This window comes from Anneissia japonica, unplaced genomic scaffold (genome assembly GCF_011630105.1).
Source record: "Anneissia japonica isolate Jap-2015-1 unplaced genomic scaffold, ASM1163010v1 scaffold1005_len2656397_cov198, whole genome shotgun sequence".
Lineage (NCBI taxonomy): Eukaryota > Metazoa > Echinodermata > Crinoidea > Comatulida > Comatulidae > Anneissia > Anneissia japonica.
In genome coordinates this window covers 2,363,802-2,370,268 of record NW_022683792.1, presented here as the reverse complement: position 1 = coordinate 2,370,268, position 6,467 = coordinate 2,363,802, and the positions used below count along the sequence as shown (strand labels likewise).

The window sequence follows — 6,467 nt, the reverse complement described above, 5'->3', positions numbered from 1 at the left end:
ATAGTACTGCATGTATATATATATATATATATATATATATATATATATAAAATATATACTTACTAAATTTAAAACAAAATTGAAAAGGAAAAGAGTATCAAATTTAAATATTCATAATAATTTGTTAAAATTTAAACGCAATAACTTAAAATGTTATGATATTGTGTTTGTTTTCCTGTCAATGTTTTTTTTTTATGTTACTGTACCATAATACTGGATGCGCCTGCAGTATAAAGAATAAATTAAAGTGGGTTTCGTTTTACAAATTGTTGTTGAAAATTTGGAAGCTGTTCAAAAGTCAACAATATCAACATGGCACCATGTAATTTGTCACTATTTACAAATATTTGATATGTTTATGGGAAATAATATATATGAATATTTATATGCCTTTTATTGAATGGTCAATTTCTGGTGGTAAATTATCCTGTTTAAAGGCTGTTAAAAATATTATTTGTCATCTTCTAACAATAAAGAACCTGATATTTGTTGGGTAAAAACCTTCTGATGATGGCTAGAAGATAAATTCAGTACAAATCATATTTAGACACATTTCAACTATGCTTCTCTAATCAACATTAAGTAGCTTTGGAAAATGATAATTTAAAGACTACAGTAGAACCTCGATTTTACGTACGGAACGGGACTGGAGGCCGTACGTAAATCGGGGGATTCGTAAAATAGAGGTTGGGTTAAATTTGTGGTAACTTTTGACCTAATACGTACGTAACGCTCAATATATGTATGTATGAATGAACGATGTTACCTAGCTAGGCTAGACCTAGCCTCTAGGCCTACGAATAAAACCATGTGTTTATAATTTATAATATTTATAATACAAATAATATAAATTTATAATATTTTATTTTATTTCTAAACTTGTTTTTCATTTTTACATTTTAATACTGATTTTTATGTGAAATTGGCAATTGATGCATCTTCATTCACTTTCATTTTTTCCCAATTTTTAAAATGCTCTAATTAATGACATTCTTTGGTCTGCCTACATTTCTTGCATTTGTTTTGAATTGGCATTATGTCCTACTTAGGTCGTTATGAAACTGTAAACAAGTACTTAAGAGGAAGAATTGTGAACTGAATTAATGCTCAACTTTCCATTTTGCAAATTACACTTTTTTTTTTATAAGAACACATTTTATAAGAACACTGAGGCTGAAATTTCTTAAAAAACTAGAAAACCCCAAAAATTATATCTGCACCTTATGTGCAGCAGGTGTGACTATGTAATACCCTCTATAATATAAAACAGTATGTGTACCTCCTGTCATTTGGGGCCATTTTTACCACAACATTTTTTCCAGAACCGCCTTTTTTCTAGTACCGCCTTTTTTCTAGGACCGCCTTTTTTCCAGTACCGCCTTTTTTCCAGTACCACCTTTTTTCCAGTACCACCTTTTTTTTCTCCAGAACCGCCTTTTTTCCAGGACCACCTTTTTTTCAGGACCACCTTTTTTTCAGGGGCCATTTTTTACCTACATTCCAGTACAGTGTATAGTGCACATATAATAATAATTTTCTATGTTTGAAAAGTGTGTAAAATAAGAACAAAATAAGAACATTTTGAGCCTGAAATCAGCCAAAAAATAAGAACACTGAGTCTGGGTAAAATTTTTTTGGTTCTTATAAAAAAAAGTACTCCATCCAGCCTGACCAAAACCTGGTCTCAAGAAATGCTCCTCCGGTAGTCTTTATTTCTCTTCACAGATATTTCTGTATTAAATAAAAACTTCTCTACTAATAGTGCTTTAGCACATCAATGTAATAGGCTGCAGGCCTACTACCTCAGTTCCTCTTCCTGTGAGATTTTGTCAGAAGAATTATGTCTGAAACACCCTTTTCCTTTTTACGGAATGTATAAATTTGGTAAATAGTACATAATATGATGAATGATATTATATTTATAATACTTCATAGTTTCTGCTAGTATTACACTTGGCAGTAATTAGGTTGAACCCTCCAGTTCGAGACTCCTTTAATTCACATATTTTCTGGTTTAAGACTATTTTTCAAAGTAATATCTAAAAATCTTCAATCAAAGCACAAACTTAACCCTATATTTAAAGAACGAATCTTAAGACCACACCAAGTTTTGAGGTCCCAAGGTGGTTTTGAAATAAGTAGTTTCATTATTTTTCTTTTGTTTCCCCAAAATTTAATCTGCTGATTTTATGAATAATGTTTCTTTCTATCAACAGTTAGAGTCCTTAATTACATTGTGCTTTTGATCTTGTACATACAAATTTGTGAATTTGTCACTAAGAGTATAGCTATTACAATGGTCTATAAATGAACAGGATAAATTTTACGAGAACTAACTTCCTTACTAGTAGCTATTGATTCCCTTGAAGATATCCTGAAGGAAATAACAGTTTTGGAAGTTAGACGAAGTAATAATAGGTTGTTAGGGAGAAGCCTCCACGGTATAAAGAAACTGACGAACGTTATTAAATTTGATGTCCTCTTGTCACAACCCTAAAATTATAATGAATTGTGAAGACAGAGACATGACTGCTGCTACAGTAGTTCAAATTATTCCAATTCTTGATTTTGTACCTCGTTTGCCAGTTGAAATTCATAATTTCATAAAATAAATGTTTAATTGATTAAATATAAAACTTCTAGATTTGGGATATTTACTCTAAAATATTTCTGTAAATTTACATGCACACGACACTATAGTATGGCAGATATGAAATATAGTAGGCACATATGGTATATGATATGGAACATGTGGCATATGATATAATATGAGTCATTATATAACATATTTCTTATGATATAAAATATCACATATTGTATGATATGGAACATATACCATATGGTAGGGTATTTCACATATGGTATGATATGGCATATTATATGATATGGCACAGAAGCTACATATATTACATAGAAGGTACATATGAATTCTAGTATATTAATAACTAATAAACACTAATAATAAATTAAATCTACAATAATATAAAGCTTAAAAATATATTTTTTGACTGATTTACAGACTTGATCTTAATTTAATTTTTAAATAATTTGTTTCATCAGTAAATAATTAAAATATTTATTTTTATTGTTCAAGTTTAGTAGCTTAAAACCAGTAGTTTATACTTAAGAGCTCATAAAAGGAAACAAATTAGATTCTTCCTGTCATTAATGCTCATGAATGGGTTGATATTTTGTTATACTTATTAAACGATATGATTTATTTATTTATCTATTCAACAATGTTATTAGTTGAAGGCTGTCATATAGTTTGCCTAAAATCAAATGTGTAGGAAAAAAAACAACTCATCCATTCTGTTCTCATAATCTAGCACAAATGCGAAAATTATGAACTTTCACCATCTAGGTTCTCCTCAGAAGGCATCCAACAATCTCAGAACAAAAGTCTTTCATCAAAAATGAACTCACTTGATTAGAAATGTCATCAGTAAATAAACGATGGAATGACTTATAGCTAATGACTAACATCATTGAAAGATCAGTTTTCTTATATTTTGAGTTGTGTATGCAAACAACCCTTTCACCAAATTTTTAATGCACATCCCTTCTTAATAATCCTGAAAATGCACATTCCCGTATAATTATCCGGAATGCACATTCCCTTATAATTATTCTGAATGTGTATCCTGCAAATGAGGGATGTGATCCTCGCATCATATATTAGTCATTTTAGGCCTATTGGCATATTTTAGTCATGGCCAACACAACTAACTCCCATACTACTGTACTTAACAGTATTGCTGATCTACAGATTGTTTCATGGTGAAATAGTCATAATTTATATAAATACTGTATTAGATTATTTTATGTACATATTCTTTGCAATTTAATACAGAGGCCCTAAATTCTGTCACTACATTGCACTCTGGTGGATTCAAGGTGGGCCCAGACAGCCCCCCCCCCCTAAATTGTTCATAATTTGAAAATGGAGATATAAATAAAATTATATTCAAATTTTAAGTCTGTGAGTGCAGTTTCCGGCCATCTAGAAAGTACCTCCCTGGGCCCCCTCTATTTTGAATTTTTGGATCAGCCACTGACACTGCCAAGCTGGGAGGAATTAAATATTTCAGTCCTTTTAAAGAAATCATTTCTGATTTACTGATAATTTGACAGCTAAATAATCATAATATAAGTTTTCATTTTTTTTGTAATATATTTAATAGATTTTTTACAATGCCAATTCGTGAGAAATTATTTAAACAACACTTTAAATTCCAATACAGTAAAGCTGATATCCACTTAATAAATCTATGATGAATTAATTAATTATGAGGTAATAGAGAAATGCAGGCTTCATTGATATAAAAATCATTTATTTAAATTAGAACAGCAAAGATTGAATTAATCTCGTTGGTCACCACCAGTCTTGGCCCCTGGACTTGGCTGGAATCTCTAGGTGGTGTCCATTTTCCACCAGTCCAACTGCCATATGAATGCACTTGAAATTATGTGCTCAATTGAAATGCATCTTCAACAGGGAAACTGATGAGTAAACCATTGGCATGGCCTTGTGCTCAGTTTTAATTTCATAAATGTGAGTACTTCCCATATAAGGCAAGAACAACATGAGTTAGTAAATACTGAGAAAGGCCTAGACTAACATGTAATGATAAGAAAAATGGGGGTGGGAAAGGTTTGGTCCTTCAAACGATTTAGCAAGAACATTGTTAGACTTACAAGAGTAATTAAAAAAAAAATTAAATTAAGAAGTAGGAATGAACTTTCTGTGAAATAATAATAACAATATTTAACAACTACTGTATAGTCTTGAATTTTATAACATGATACTCTATAGTATTATATCTTTCATGATATTGTAATCTTAAAACAACTTTCAGTGCAGTACTTAAAATAAAAAAATAGATTATATGTTCAGGAGTAAGTAGAAAGGATTGCTACAAATTGTCTAAAATATTATAAATAGTAATAATGGTATTGATAATATAAATAAATTCATTTATTCACTGGAGCTTGTTCAACTTATAACATAGTTGTCATTTACACTAGGCTGCGATGTTAGTCATATGAACATTATCAACATTATAGTACATGAAAAAAAGAAAAGAAGGTAAAATTTAAGCTTCGCGGAAATATAGACCATTTGATCAGGGTTGACAGGTGGAGATCAAGATGTAGAAGCTCAGTGCTGCTTCCGCAAAGTATTTAAAAAAAAAATATACTGTTAATGACAACACGGTTTAGAGAATTTTTCAGTTAGGCCTACTAACTGCATATTGCAAAATTAGAATTTAGATTTAAAAAAGAAATAATATACTTTATATGAGACTGAATATGGGGAAGGTGGAGTAATGAAAGATGAACCTTACTTAAAGCACAGTAGTTTTGGGATTTTATTGGTAAAGGGTATATTTAAACATACCGTACGAAATATCAATATAGTATTAAGATTACCAAGTCTAAAATATAAACCCCTTTGTAATTCAACAGCATCAGTACTTTAAAATCAAGCTCAAATAGTCAAAAATCACCTCAAATCATTTTATTTTGTGAGCTAGTTTCCCCACTACATCACCGTCAGCCCACCCTCATTTCAAGACTCTTAGATATGCCTGCGAACAGCATTTAAAAGAAAATTTACTGTAAATAGTTTTAGTAAAACGCAACTCCTCCCTTGCCCTATCCCCTTACCACAAAATAAATCACATTCACTATGTAAAATATACATACATATACAAAGGTTTACAAGTATGTGTTTATGATGATGATTGCATTTACTTGATAGATATTAATAAAAATTAAAGTTAATGTGCCAGTAATACTATACAGGTGTAATGTTTGTATTCAAATATAATGTTTGTATTCAAATATAATATTAAACAACATGTATAGAGTTACATGATGCACTTTAAAATCTTGGCCCATCGGTTTTCTTTGTCTTTTGGATTTCCCTTCTGGGTAGTTTATTTACTAATTAAAGATTCTGATTGTATTTTTTAAAACATCTTATTTGATTTTAAATTAACTCAACTGAATCTTCTCAAGACCATCATTACACCTTTTCTGAATAAATTGTTTGGCGACGTGACAACACCTGTCAACCCTGATCAAATACACTCTATCTGTTTCCGCGAGGCTTAGATTTGACCATATTTTTTCTACCGTTTGATCTCATTGAAATGATTTTGGATCAATCTTTAGTGACATTATCTTTCTGAACTTGAAATAATACTTGCAAAGCATCCACGGAGCTTTGGAACCTAAAGCTTGTTTCCTGTTCAAAAGGCATTGAAGTGGTTAGACAATTTCAATGCAATTTTTTTCTTAGATTTTTTTCTTTATTTAGGACTCCGTTTGAAGTTTGAAGGCTTCGCTTGGGTCTGCTAGCTCTCTTTTGTTGTTTAGTTTTAATACTTTCTCTCTAGGTTTTTGTACTTTTGAACGTATTGTAATTTGTGTAGTATATATACTGTCTCTTATTCACATCT

At 30.5% G+C, this 6,467-nt stretch overlaps 1 protein-coding gene across 1 annotated transcript in view; it reads left to right on the top strand.

Moving 5' to 3' along the window:
- LOC117102499 overlaps nucleotides 1-6,467 on the top strand; it is a 76,963-nt gene that overhangs the window by 69,865 nt on the left and 631 nt on the right. The gene's annotated exons all lie outside the window — the stretch shown is intronic.